The sequence below is a fragment of the Cyprinodon tularosa genome, unplaced genomic scaffold, assembly GCF_016077235.1.
Source record: "Cyprinodon tularosa strain WSP-4 unplaced genomic scaffold, ASM1607723v1 ctg654, whole genome shotgun sequence".
Classification (NCBI taxonomy): Eukaryota; Metazoa; Chordata; class Actinopteri; order Cyprinodontiformes; family Cyprinodontidae; genus Cyprinodon; species Cyprinodon tularosa.
In genome coordinates, this window is record NW_024039401.1 from 400,668 (window position 1) to 416,675 (window position 16,008).

General features: G+C 38.9%; 1 long non-coding RNA gene across 1 annotated transcript; it reads right to left on the reverse strand.

The window, feature by feature from the left end:
* Nucleotides 1–345: 345 nt before the first annotated feature.
* On the reverse strand, nt 346–1,553 carry LOC119799216. Its single transcript, XR_005282822.1, has 4 exons — nt 1,461–1,553; nt 1,253–1,363; nt 1,003–1,100; nt 346–466 (listed from the first exon to the last, which is right to left on the reverse strand). It is a non-coding gene; the product is annotated as an uncharacterized LOC119799216 (long non-coding RNA).
* Between the last annotated feature and the right edge of the window lie 14,455 nt (nt 1,554–16,008).

Below are 16,008 nucleotides of genomic sequence, written 5' to 3' on the forward strand. Positions count from 1 at the left end.
TTTCGATATTGTGGCATTTTCTCACAATTTTGTCCAAAACTGCCGGTGTAGGTACCAGATTGACTCGGGCTGCCAGATTGACTCGGGGGCCTGCGCCTTTTGATGACGTCACAATATGGCAACTCCACCCGTCACACTATATGGCAACGCCACTCGTAACGATATGGCAACTCCACTCAAACAAACTACATTGCGCCCGCGGTCTCTATTTGTCACAAATCTATTTTATTTAGCCAATAAACGGTAATCGTTTGGCATTGTCCGTTAATTGACCAAATACCTATAATACATTAAAACATTAATTTTTCATTAATTTTTTTACAGATTACAGGAAATGGGTATATATTTTTTTCAGTTCAAACTTTATTCTCATGTAAACACAAACATTTAAACAAAAGAGCTGGTAAAAAATCCCACAGTGTCGTGGTGTTTTCTCCTCTGGACAGGCAGATCCATGGATGACATCCTGGAGATTTAGGAAGGAGAGGAACAATAAACATAGGTGTAATATCTTCATTACACTTGTATCTGATATGTCCATACCCTGTTTAACATTTGTAAAAAAGAAAAAATAATATATATATATATATATATATATATATATATATATATATATATATATATATATATATATATATATATATATATATATATATATATATTTATATATATATATTATAATTAAAATATATATATTTTAATAATAATAATAATAATAATGATAAATATATATATACTAATTACATAACTATATGATCAAGAAAAGTAAAGTAAAACATTAATGACCATAATTTGATTTATGTTCAAGGTATTGTGGGCAACTTGCACATGCACAACAGCATCCCACCTCTGCTCAGAGGGATTGCTTTAAAGAATCTCCCAGTTACAAGGCTTTTCTAATAAATAACATTACTCAGTTCCTTTATATTTTACACTTTAATCCTTCTGGATAAACTTCAGTAAGCCAATTGAGTCTAGGCCAGGTATCTAACTTATGTTTACCTATTGCATTTGGCTGCAAAAGTGACTGCAGTATCCAGGGTTAGGGTCTTCAGAGTAAATAGCTTGCAGCACTCCCCTTTTTCCTTTCCCAACATATCCTGTAGAAAAAAATGAAATAACAACAAAAAAACGAAACAAAACAAAAAGCACACTGATCAATGGCAATTACACTCTGTGTTAAATGACGAATTACAACAATACCGTTTGGATCTATATAGATTCAAGACTATAAAGTTTGAAATATATATACCAGGTGTGTTTTTTTTGTACAGAGTTCTGCATTCGCAGCATGTCTCAATGCTGTACATGGTGTAGAACTCCTCCTTGTATGACAACGAAAACCTGCCCCAATTAGCAACACCTGTAAAAAACAAATTATACACAAACAGTGAACATTTCCAAAGAGCTGGTGAAAATATGCATAACGATACCACTGTACCCTTAATTACAGCACTTACTGTCAAGCCACTGAAAATGCACCCTTCTCCTGAAACCTACAGTGGACATGATGTCTCTGAAGGTGGTGCAGACGAGCCCCAGTGTCATGTAAGTCTGATCTCCTTCCAGGAGTACCACTTCCCCGAGGATCTCAGAGAGCAGACATGCTGACAACTGTGAAATTTAAGTTAGGCAAAACAAAATATATTAAAAGATAATCATTCTGATCATCAAGGCATAAATTGGGAGAAATGAGAGCATGGAAAATTAATGACAACAAACATATTGTATTTCCCTTATGTTTTAATTCATCTGGTGTGTTGTATTCAGTGTTGTATTCAGCAGTGTTATGTGCTTGGAGTTTAAGAAAGTTATTAATAGATTACCTCCAATATGAAACATCTGTCATCTTTGGGAAACACAACCTTTTAGGGGAGAAAGGGAAGACATATGTATGTTTATATGAAATAATCTGGATTTCTTTAATGAGTCGATCATAAACAGAAGAATAGCACTTGGGACCGTCACCAAGATCACCTCATGTTTCCTCTTTCTGGACTTTGGGATCCTGTACATTGGCTCCAGTGACCCTTTCAGTAATGCTGTAGCCTCGCTAGTCCAATGTGCAAACCTCTGCCCATGGCTGTACATTCATGACAGAAGAAAAGAGATTAAAGTAATGTGGAAGTAATTTTGTTGTTTTGGGAACTATATTTACAATTGTCTTACCCTTCAATCTGGAATCGTTCCATCAGACTAATGCACCACCACTTCCGAATGTGTACCATGTCCCTCTAAAAGAAATTATTTTAATTACTCAAACAAATGGTAAAGCATGTTCTAGCTTATACTTAGCCTTGTAGAAATTGCAAACAAGTGGTATAGGAAATTTTATTTAAGATCCTTTTTGTACTTGGTCACATGTCAGAAGAAAAAATACTGACCTCAGTAAACAAGAATGGAGCACCTGTGCTGATGCTGAGGGCATACTGTGAAAATCAAATATCTATTCAGTTATGGTGGATTAAAATTATACAAAAAAACGTTTCAATAGAGACTAGATTTTTTTTTAACCATTAATATAAAGATGCCACAACAGTTTCCGGTGGTCTGGTGAGGGAAACTCTGAAAGAATAGGACAAACATCAAAGAAGAATGTACCAATCTTACAATAAAAATAAAAATGCAGATTTAAGCTTAAAAATACAATCCTAATACACTGGAGAGGTATACCTCGATGTCTTTTCCAAACTTAGTTGTCCAATGGCCTGGAGCAATGTGATGAGCGAGGTCACTGTTAACATCATTAGAAATGCAAATGAGTCACCTCTTACATGTATTAATGTCAGAAAAACAGCCACTGAACAGGACTGAAAAATAATTTTATAGCCATTGAACGAGGCTCAACTTTGAAACAGCCTTTAAACGAGGCTTTAAGCTCATTTTTCTACAACCCAAATATTGGAATTCACAGTATACTCAGTCAGGCAGACTTGATAGCAACGGTTAGAAATTTAATTTTGTCATTTGGCCAATGTGTTGTGTACCTGCAAATTTTGAATACTATGAATTCTTTAGAACTCCCATACTGAACAAGCCACAGAACAGGGCTGATTGTGATGTTACAAAACCTAAAAATGCTTTGGAAATGACTGTCGCCAAAGCCATCTGGTTTGAGAGAGTCCAGCAAAAAGAGCTCTTTCTTTGCTGGCTTCAGTACCTGTGAACCATTTTCAAATAAACTGAAGTTATCCTAAGCAGAAAAAAATTGACAAAACTACAGAATACATTGAGCAAAATTTTAATTTGATAGTTCACACAATCTGAAATGGACTCACGCAGAGCAAATAGTGATCTGCTTTTCCTTGCTGTTGGCTCCAGGCAGGGATGATTATGTCTTTTGACAGGTCACGCTTTTGAACAAGTGAATTTGCAGAATTGTATATCAAGACATATTGAGGTGTGTAAAGTAATACAGAGGGTCAAAGGAATAAAACAACTTACGAGAAGAGCGGCCTCTGGCTCCCCCATTTTGGACTTCCATGTTGGAACAACGTACATGTCTACAATGTGGACATCTTTTCCCTACAATGATAAAAATTACAAATTCATAATGGTAAACTGGATTAACAACAGCAACGTTTCATTGTTTAGAGTACACTAATTAGAAGAAATAAATTTAAACTATAAGGGCTTAATTCTACATAATGTTTGTTTTAATACATGACAACCATACACGTCTTTGGGCAGCTTCTTGAATCAGCTTGAAGCATGCGTTTCCAATCTGCAACAGAGTTAAAAATAGTAAAGACTTTGTGGATTCATCTGAAATCAATTACAACAGCTTTAATATACCTACATTGGATTCCATACATTGGGGAAGACCCAAGCTCCAGAAGTCTTCCCGTGTCAGGCAGACATCCCCATCTTTGGCAATAAGCTCTGCTCCAGGCCGGTTTAAATCAAGTACATATTTGAGCTACAAATAATAGATTGGAAATACAATTAAAACCAGCAGAAAACAAATTGAAATATAATCAATACCCATTCATTAAATAATTTACAGGACACACATATATGCCTACCAGCATGACTTGGACTGGATTGAAATCAGTCAAATATCCCAGAGAAGGCCAGTAGTCATGGTCACGTACTAACTGCTGTGGCACCAGTGGGCCAGAAATGGGCTCCTGTTCAGCTATAAGTGGTTATAAAAAAACACTTGCAGGGGATTGTTTTTTATAGTTTAAAGACTAAGGGACATCTTGAGTACAGTTACGTTATGTTTCTTACTTCCATGGCAAAATTAAATGAACAAACTGTATTTAAATTTGTACCTTGGAAGTCATCTCCCTGAGAAATTAAAACTTCTGGCACTTTGGACTCTGAAGAAAAGAACAAAGTATTATGAAGGTAACTTATGCCTGTGAAAGTACAGCGAGTCTTTAAATTGCTAATCCTAATACCTCTCAATGTAGGGCGGATGAAAGGCTTCAGCTGTGAAACATTTGTGTTCTGTTTCAGCTGAGCACCTGTTTTGCTGGACAGCGTTGCCACACCCTTTTCAGAAATGGAGGTAATGACGTATGGTCCAGACCAATTGGCTTCAAGTCGCCCTCCTTTTCGGCCTTCCTTTCTTTTATTTGCTTTGAGGACCTCATCACCAATTTTGAAGTGGAAGGATTTCAAGTTCCCTCTTTTTTTTTTTGTCTCATACGCCTTCTTTTGTCTGTCCTGCGCGTTTTTAATGTTCTGGTAAATCTGAGAAAATATTAAATGATGTTTCTTATAATGTTATGATTAATTAAAACATAATACATAACTCCATAGACATATATTTCCTTTTCACCATCACCTTTGCATGGAGTTCTGCAATGTCTGCAGCCTTGGCCTCCAGGTCTTCTTCTGTCTCCTCAATCACCATGACACGTTTGTCATCATCCCCTTTTTCTTGCGTTGTGTTGTTTATTACACCTGGTGTGCGGGGGTGTCTTCCAAACAGAGCACAATAGGGTGTGTGCTTTGTAGATCTCTGTGAAAAAAAATACAATCATTAGCATTTTACAGTCTTCTATGTCCGTGTGTTGATGGAAAACTTCATACGGATCAGCAGGCATTTTCTCTCAATCCTCAATTTTTGCAAGAATAAAGTGCCATTTGAGTGATTCTGACCAATCTCTCTTGATTTTTTAATTAATACATGGACATGTCGTGGGCATGTTGCTGGTACACTGTCTTACACACCTGTTTGGATGTGTTGATGCCTGCTACTACTCCCCGTAGATGGATGTCCCAGTCGTTTTGGTCCTCCCCACAGTATTTGGCTAATGCAGTCTTGATATTGCGGTTGGTGCGCTCATCTTGTCCATTGGCCTGGGGATGGTAGGCTGATGTTATACAGTGTTTGACACCCAAACCTTCAAACACACCACGGTTGACCTGTAGACACATTTGTATAGCTTTGAGTGATACAATATGATTCATTACAAATATACATTATTTGTAAATAAAACTGTACCTCATTTACAAATTCCCGCCCCTGGTCGGTTATAATCCTCTCTACCAGTCCAAAGTCAAGCAAAATATTGACAATTTTTTTGGACACCTCAGTGGCACTTTTGTTGTAGAGGGATTTTGCCACCACCCACTTGGTGAATAGATCTGTGGCAGTTAGAATGAACCTGCAACATACAAGCAGATTGTTTTGAACATAATTTGTATCCATGACTGTCATGTTCTCTGTTCTCTTTATCAAAAATGTAATATTACCGTTTGCCCTTTGCGGTGGTAGGAAGGGGACCAATTAGATCTATCCCAAGGACAGTCCATGCTTCCTGGACTTGGATAGGATGAAGGATGGGTGCCACAGTTTTTATTTTTTCATGGTGCTGACAGCGAGGACACTCATCAACCTTTAAAATAAGTGATTAAATAATTGCAGTTGATTTCCTCACAAGTACACTGTATATTTGAAGCAATGTAGGGACTATAATAAATGGAAAGCATCACAGTTTAAACAGAACTTAGCAAATCTAATAGCATAGCCTAATTTTCATTCAGAAGAATAAACAATTAGAAAAATCTTACCCATTTTTTGACATCCTCTCGTAAGGTTTTCCAGTGGTAGGAAGCTACCACCTTCTCTACTGTGCGGCGCCTGCCATGATGTCCTCCGCTACCAAGGTTGTCATGGCAACTCCTTAAAACCTCACAAACCTGAGCTTGAAACACCACCAGACGGAGCTTGCCCTGGTAGTTGTAATACAACTGCCCATCTAACGCAACAAATAAAACATTCATTTAGATACTGCTCTATAAACACAGTTTAATTCATATTTTTGCACATTTGTCAGTCACACTGGTACTTACTTTTAACAGTATAATGTTTTGATGTCTTACGAATGGTTGCCTTTCTGGTATCAGGACTTGAACATGATGTAGTTAGGCTGTGGTAAGTCCCTTTTGAAAGATAATGAAGAATTTCTTCGTAAAAATGATCCATGGTATCAGAGGGACTTTAATCTGTGTGGCGTTGCCATAATGTGACGTCATCGGGAGGCGCAAGGCCCATGGCGAATTCGGTGACGTCATCGGAAGGAGCAGGGACCATGGAGAATTTCTTCGTAAAATTCTCCGTTTACAAACCGCAATACCGCTTTCGAATAAAACCTACACCCCGCTATAATTACTTTAGTAAGCTGTCCAGACCAATCAAAATGTTTTGCGCAATTGTGCAAACGTTAAAACAATTATGTGTTGTGACGTCATCAAAAGGCGCAGGCCCCCGAGTCAATCTGGCAGCCCGAGTCAATCTGGTACCTACACCAGCACCATTGAATCTTCAGGCAATTGTTTGAACAGCTTAGTACAGCCAATAAGAGGCTTACACGCAATCTCTTACTTCAGATATCTAAAATTGTAATACTGACTAGGCATAATTACGTTCGAGATATCTTAAATTATAATTACCGATGTGTGACGCTTTAAATGAGGAATCCGGTGACGTAATTTGAGATATCTTGAAAGGAATTTTGACTAGTCAAAATGTGATTGAAGATATCTTGAATTATATTCTTCCTAATCAGATTGTAAATAGAGATATCTTAAATTACTGTTCCGGATAGTCAAAATGTGGTTTTGTATAGTCAAAAAGTATTTTAAGATATCTGGAACGTAATTATGGATAGTCAGACGAAACCGAATTTATGTTAAAACGGCTTGCCATAGAAGGGGACTTAAAACAGGTTTATGACCAGGTGGTCGGTGAGGATGATGGCAACAAGTTTGCCCGCCGGCTTTCAGTAAAAAAATCCGCACTTCAGTAACCTTAAATTCCTACCTCAGCCTGGTCCCTCAGTTTGTGTTAGTAAAATCTTCTTGAGCGGAGGTCTTCAACAGGGGATCCGCGACCCCTAGAGGGTCTACGGAGGTACTGCATGAGGGTCTGCATGGTTAGTTGATATTTTTATATTCCCCCCCTGCATTTTCCCCCCCCCACTAATTGAAATGTCTTTAAATACTCATTAACATGAAATCAACACACTGTAGTAAACAGATAAATGGAGGCAGAAGATGTCTTTCAGTCATCAATGCTCACATTCAGCGACACACAGGAGCTCTTTCAAGCTGGGCACCGTTTCCTTCACAACACCTGTCCCATCAACCAGGAATCAGAATCAGAAAAACTTTAATAATCCCAGGGAGAAATTAATTTCTTTACATTACTCCATCTGTAATAGAGTGACTATAGGACACAATTTCATACAATATATATAGTTAGGGGGTCCCCGCTCCATCTCGCCATCAGTTTGGGGGTCCTTGGTCTGGAAAACATAGAAGACCCCTGTTCTTGAGGGTTTTACTATCCATGTAACTTGTTTGTTAAACCTGCCTGGTATAATTTTCCAGGATTCCTTTTTAGTATGTATTGAAATGGAATTTCAAATGGAAAAAATTATTAAAATAAAAAAAAACATTTGCACCTTAAAGACTACTTTCCTATTTTTCTTTTAATAATTACTCATAAAAAAGACCATTCAAGCAGCACATTTTTCCTGATGTTTTTGAGAATATACTGTAGGGGTGAAAGCTAAAGCTGCTACTAGTGTGAAGTGAATGGACAGCAACAAAGCATTAAAGCAACAATGGGGAAATGCTGTCCCCTCAATGCTAATGGAAACCCTGGTTGGATAAGGATTCAAAACTGGATATGAAGATGAAATCTGACGCACAGTTTCAGTGTTACAACTGATAAAATAATTGCCGTCTGTGGTTCTACAGTAGGCTATGGTGTAATTGAGCAATATATGAAAAAAAAAAAAAAAAAAAAGAACTATGAACTAGTTCGTTTTTTGGAATTGTGAACTATGAACTGAACTAGTTCATTTTAAAATGTGTGAACTGAACTTTGAACTAGTTCACGTAGAAAGAGAACTTTCCCAACACTGTATATAGGCCACAACTGGAGAACGGGAGTGTGAGAAAGATCCCGATCCTCCCTGCGCCTGCTCAAATGTTATGTTGTTGTGTGTTGTTCTTGGGTGTAATTAAAACTGGGAGTAACAAGGGGGTGTCCGGCACAGTCCAACCCCCCCTCCAGAAAGAAGCTGGTGCCAGCACACAGCCCCCGATCAATCACCCAGGCCTCCCAATGTCTAAATGTGAGAGGGGCTGGAGGGAGCCATCCGAGGTGAGGCCCCACACAATAAGCCCGACCCCCAGGTGTCCTTACCCCCCACCCCACCAGACAATGCCCTACATAGATGAGTGCTGTGAAAATGTTGTGAATGAAAGTATCTAAAAGGCAAAATAAAATTGGGGTGGGGGATGTCATCAGAAGGTGGGACCCTCCAGGAACGATCCCCCTCCCAAAGGTCCTACATGTGTGGCAGTGTGATGGACCAGGCAGACGAAGGAGTCTGGGGATAGAGAGAAAAGAACTGGGGGGCCTATTACACTCCCAGAGAGCCAGCTCCCACACTGACTCCAATAGCAACCCCCGTTCCCCAAACGCCCACCCGGAGAATGGGGCCCTGCCTGTCCCTGGCCCTCGGGCTATGGTGGTGCGACCGCTCAACAAGGCCAACACCATTACCCCCCTAACCGTCCACCCCACCACTCCACCACCACCCACACACACCACTCCCCCACCCTCCATGTAATCCCTCCCCAACATTAACATTCAAACAACTCACAACACATACGACAATAGACAGACCCCTGGGGCATGCACCCGCCCGAGGGAAACACACCCCGGGGACCTCAGACCCACTCCGGACCCACCAAGTGGCAGCAGAGCTATCAAGCCAGTAACCCACATCCGTCACAATGGATCCCCCCTGAGAGCACCGCAAGTGGCCGCTGTAGGCCGCCCCGAGGCATCCCCCGATGGTGGCAGCAGACCCCGGGGTCAGACCCACTAGGCTTATATATTATAATTTATTATAATTTATATATATATATATATATATATATATATATATATATATATATATATATATATATATATATATATATATATATATATATATATATATATATATATATACACTATATTGCCAAAAGTATTTGCTCACCTGCCTTGACTCACATATGAGCTTAAGTGACATCCCGTTCCTAATCCATAGGGTTCAATATGACGTCGGTCCACCCTTTGCAGCTAGAACAGCTTCAACTCTTCTGGGAAGGCTGTCCACAAGGTTTAGGAGTGTGTTTATGGGAATTTTTGACCATTCTTCCAGAAGCGCATTTGTGAGGTCGCACACTGATGTTGGACGAGAAGGCCTGGCTCTCAGTCTCCGCTCTAATTCATCCCAAAGGTGTTCTATCGGGTTGAGGTCAGGACTCTGTGCAGGCCAGTCAAGTTCATCCACACCAGACTCTGTCATCCATGTCTTTATGGACCTTGCTTTGTGCACTGGTGCACAGTCATGTTGGAAGAGGAAGGGGCCAGCTCCAAACTGTTCCCACAAAGTTGGGAGCATGGAATTGTCCAAAATGTCTTGGTATGCTGAAGCATTCAGAGTTCCTTTCACTGGAACTAAGGGGCCAAGCCCAGCTCCTGAAAAACAACCCCACACCATAATCCCCCCTCCACCAAACTTTACACTTGGCACAATGCAGTCAGACAAGTACCGTTCTCCTGGCAACCGCCAAACCCAGACCCGTCCATCAGATTGCCAGATGGAGAAGCGCGATTCGTCACTCCAGAGAACGCGTCTCCACTGCTCTAGAGTCCAGTGGCGGCGTGCTTTACACCACCGCATCCGACGCTTTGCATTGCACTTGGTGATGTATGGCTTGGATGCAGCTGCTCGACCATGGAAACCCATTCCATGAAGCTCTCTGCGCACTGTTCTTGAGCTAATCTGAAGGCCACATGAAGTTTGGAGGTCTGTAGTGATTGACTCTGCAGAAAGTTGGCGACCTCTTCGCACTATGCGCGTCAGCATCCGCTGACCCCGCTCCGTCAGTTTACGTGGCCTACCACTTCGTGGCTGAGTTGCTGTCGTTCCCAAACACTTCCATTTTCTTATAATACAGCTGACAGTTGACTGTGGAATATTTAGGAGCGAGGAAATTTCACGACTGGATTTGTTGCACAGGTGGCATCCTATCACAGTTCCACGCTGGAATTCACTGAGCTCCTGAGAGCGACCCATTCTTTCACAAATGTTTGTAAAAACAGTCTGCATGCCTAGGTGCTTGAATTTATACACCTGTGGCCATGGAAGTGATTGGAACACCTGATTCCAATAATTTGGATGGGTGAGCAAATACTTTTGGCAATATAGTGTATATATATATATATATATTTATATATATAAATTATATATATTGTATATAACTGTACAGTCATAGGTTTCAATTACTATTTTTTTTGTATTTATTACTCTTTCCAAGGCTGCACTTTTAAAAATAAAATTGTCTAAAGCTGTTTAAAACAAAAATTCTTTTTGCTTACACTCGTGTATACAAGATGACTATTTTCTAAGTCTTAAATGTTTTATGTTGTCGCCATTCATATGAATATACTGGTGTGATACCTTGGTATACGTTTGATTGTTTTTTTGGTGCACATCTATTTTTAATTTATAGCATCAAGGGTTTCACCTTCCAAAACACAAAAACAAGAAATCACATGTCCAAGAAATCAAGGCATCATGTCTATGCAGCCTCTTCAAAGTTCATAATTCTGCAGTGACCATTAGCATGCAATGACAGATCATTTAAAAATCATTTACACGTAAAAAAAAAACTATTTTAGAAATAAGTACATTTTCTAAAGAGTCAAACATGAAGCATGCTGAGTCTCTGACTCTGCACATCTGTAGATTTTTGAGCAGTCATGTTTAGTACAAGATAGGTACAGAGATTTAGCTTATGAGTCTGTTCTTGCAAGGCAACTCAAGCTGTGCTGCTGCTTCACTTGTAACCTTTTACACACTCTGAACCAAATCCTCAAGTGTACAAAATTACATACATCAGAGTTTACACTTTAACAATAAAAATACAATTAAAACAGCCTGCTGCATCCTGTTGTTGCTCATGCTTATCTTCAGTCATATCCATCCCTAACTATTGATCTTGGCCCCTAGAATCATGAAACCTCTTTTCACTCAACATCTACAGGGGGCTGAGATGTGATAATATGTATGACATGTTGTGCAGGATGGCTATGAAGTGATGAGAGCTGATAATAGAGGCCCAAACTGACAGTTAAACAAACCATAAACTCATTTCAGAGTCTTGACGGGCACTAGCAGCACTACGTTTCTATGTACATATTTATCTTCTATTGCTTTTTATTGTCTTCCTTTATATTTTTTATATAATTTTTTTCTAATATTTTCTAACGGACATTAAAAGACAAATACAGAATATAATATTATTATATAATTTCCCTTTGGGATGAAAGAAATCAACCTTGTTCCTCATTTTTTTGTCATCTTGAAAAAAAGAATTACGGTTTGCGAGGTTCAGATTTTATGGTCATGATCAAATTTCAAGATATCATCATGGAAAAAAATACCATCTATCAAACGACGTGAGACTGCAGCAATGGGTTGATTGTGTCTTATTTTATATGCATTTATGAGGGATGAATGTCAAATATAAAGATCATTTTTAAACAATCTCAGAGAATTTTTTTCAAATGTAATTCATCCTGTAAGACGTATTGTAGCTGAGTTTAGTTTTCTTTGACCTCCTTTTCCTAAAGCTGTAAGTTCTTTAGGATATTATTCATTCAGAAGACACGTTTGCAGCAAAGCTTTAACTACTAACCTAAGTCTTTAACTGTTACTTCATTATTTCATCACAATGTTCTTTCAAGCTGATTCACTAGATTCCCTCCAGCCATAAAACAAGTATTAACATGCTGATGCAATTCCTTACTTATTTTCTGGGATGGTGAAAAGATCCCCAATCAAGTCCTAATCTAAGGCCTAAAAACATGAATTCCATCCATCCACAAGACCTTCTGTGACTCTGTTGTGGCATCAGCCATCTTCTATGGAGCCGTCTGTTGGAGCAGTAGCTGAGAGAAAGCAGTTGGATAAGTTGATCAGGAAGGCTGGCTCTGTGATTGGATGCTCTCTGGACTCGGTGCAGGAGGTGGGAAACAAAAGGATCCTAACTAAATAAACATCTCTCTTGGAGAATGTCTCCCATGAAGTTGGTGCTGAACTGGAGAGTTCCTACAGTGACAGACTGCTGCACCCTAAATGCACCAGGGAGCGTTATCACAGATCCTTCCTCCCAGCAGCTGGAAGACTGTATAACCACCACTGTTCCCAAAAACCTCAATAAGTTCTTACATTCATGCTGATTTTGCACAGTTTCTATCTAAGTAAGTTAAATAACATGTTGTTGTCATTTTGCACATCTCTGATGTTGCTGCTATTTTTGAAATATGCATTACTGTAAAAATGTGCATAGCTGTATATTGGTTCATTTATTTTCCAGGTGCACAGTTTCATATTGTTGAATAACTTAACTGTAGAGTATTTTATTGTTTATCTTTTTACTATTCACTAGTATGCTATTCTTATACATTTTTCTAAGGTCCACATTTGTGTGACAATTTTTTTTCTATAATCTTTTTTCTGCTGTAAACACCAGAATGTCTCTGTTTCTGTTCTATTCTACCATTCCTTTCTATTCTATTCTATTCTATTCTATTCTATTCTATTCTATTCTATTCTATTCTATGTCCTCACATGGCATGGCGATTTTACACAAATGGTTAAAAAAGGATTAGGGAGAACAGAAACCTATGAATTATTTTTATGCGCCTGTAGTTTCCCACTTGTGGATCTTTTTCTGCAAGCTGTCACTGGAGAAAGTGAACCACCTTTCAATTTCAATTTCAATTCAGTTTATTTATATAGCGCCAAATTCACAACACATGTCATCTCAAGGCACTTTACAGTTCAACCAGATCAAATTGATACAAAGTTTTCTATCTAAGGAAAACCAGTTGATTGCATTGACTCATTGACTCAAATACAATCCCCCACACTAAGCATGCTTGTAGCGACAGTGGAGAGGAAAAACTCCCTTTTAACAGGAAGAAACCTCCAGCAGAACCAGGCTCAGTGTGAGCGGCCATCTGCCGAGGCCGACTGGGGTTCAAGGAGACAGAAGCAGAGATACAAAAAGCAGCTGTAAAAGGCGGCCCCGTCCAGGAAACACACAGCCAGGCAGACGAGCTCCAAGGCAGCTCCCATGCCAGAGGACGAAGAAAGCACATCCACTCAGTCACGGTCAGAGAAACAGGACCACACTGGAAAACAGGCCGATCTCCAACATCTATAAACAAGGGTGTTGATAGAAGCAGCACAGCTGATGTTTCTTTCCAGGATGACGTCACAGCCAAACAGGAACAGACGAGGCAAAGCTACTCTGAGGAAAAGCAGAGAGAGCAGAAGGTTAGAGATTGAACTAACAGATTCTGCAGAATAGGAGAACAGAGAGAGAATGAAGCAGAATGATGAAATGGGGGTCCCTATGTCCTCCAAAAGTCTAAGCCTATAGCAGCATAACTATAGAGATAGCTCAGGATAACCTGAGCCACTCTAACTATAAGCTTTATCAAAAAGGAAAGTTTTAAGCCTAGCCTTAAAAGTAGACAGGGTGTCTGCCTCACGGACTAAAACTGGTAGTTGGTTCCACAGGAGAGGAGCCTGATAACTAAAAGATCTGCCTCCCATTCTACTTTTAGAAATTCTAGGAACCACTAGTAAACCTGCAGATTGAGAGCGAAGTGCTCTGTTAGGAACATAAGGAACAATCAGATCTCTGATATAAGATGGAGCTTGGCCATTTAAGGCTTTATATGTGAGTAGGAGGATTTTAAATTCTATTCTTGATTTAACAGGAAGCCAATGAAGAGAAGCCAGGATAGGCGAGATATGATCTCTCTTTTTAATTTTCATTAGAACTCTGGCTGCAGCATTTTGGATCAGCTGAAGGCTTTTAACTACAGTTTGTGGACTTCCTGATAGTAAAGAATTACAATAGTCCAGCCTTGAAGTAACAAATGCATGGACTAGTTTCTCAGCATCACCCCTGGACAGGATATTTCTAATTTTTGCAATGTTCCTCAGATGAAAGAAGGAAATTCTAGAAACCTCTTTGATGTGGGATTTAAATGACAGGTCCTGATCAAAAACAACACCAAGATTTGATTGACTACTATTCAGAAGATCCTGCCAAAAATCACGACCACTCATTTAATAATCAAAACAGCACATACCTGTGATCACGGGTGTGTGTAATAATTCAAGCACTCTTTTTTTTCTTTAAGCACTCTTCAAAGTAAAACACACCCACTCTACCATTCTGTCTGTTCTTGTAAAAAAATTAAGTTTCCTTGCTCTGTTTTGGGGGCGTTTCTGTCAGTCGAGGGGAGTTAATCTTCTGATGGATCTGATTGGCCGGATTTTTATCTCCTATCCGATGTGTTTTGAACCAAGTAACATCCCCTTCACCTTTTGAGTAGATTTCTGGCACTCCCTCCCTGACCTTGCTCCCTCACCGTCACGTGGTTCACGGAGCTCTCAATAGTTCCAATATTACAGAATATCACAAAATCTGATTACTTCTCTAAGTACTTATCAATATTGGGGTGGCAGGGACATTTGCTTTGTTCTAAATTTTGGATTGGAATGAGATTACAATTGCAATGAAGTCACAGATACAGATCATAGATCTTGATATTAGTTTATGCAATTTACTGATCAATGTAGACATGTCTACAGTTCTTTACGATAATAATAATATATATTGCAATATACTCCTGTATACTTACATGTCCATGCTCCAGCTTACCCTCTGAACTACATTCTTCAGCAAAGCCTGGGATATTGTTGGTTCCATGATTTACCAGTAGAATTTCTAGCAGATGTCACACAGCCTGTGTTCTCTATGCTGCTTTCAGTTGGAAAATTAACCTGAATAGCAAAGCTGATCTAAATCTTGAAAAGCATTTAAATGAAGAATTTCTTTTCTAAAGGGGGTAAGTATTTTACAATACATTTTTGTGTTTTATCATTTCAACTGCACACATTAATCGAGAAAACCAAAAATGATATGTGTATATATATATATATATATATATATATATATATATATATATATATATATATATATATATATATATATATATATATATATATATATATATATATATATATATATATATATCTGTTGTGCCATATGCCATGATCACGGTTTTTGGACATTGGAACCAGTGTCCATATTTCATTATGACATGATGACCAGAGAAGAGTATACAAGTTTGGTGAATAAACAGCTGTAAGACCTCATGTGTTTACTGATGGGCAAAAATAAAGCTAACAGGATGGACTGGATGCTATGCTACAGTATGCTACAGTAATGTGTTTTGAGCTGTTGTTGAAGCTTAGGCAAGCTTTATTTTACTAAGGGTATAATATGATATAATATTAGTGTTCATGTGTTCCTCATGTGTTCCTCATATGCTCATTACATTTCGAAACCAAGTATGACCAAGAGTCATTTAGTGGAATCCTGATGTCTATTCAC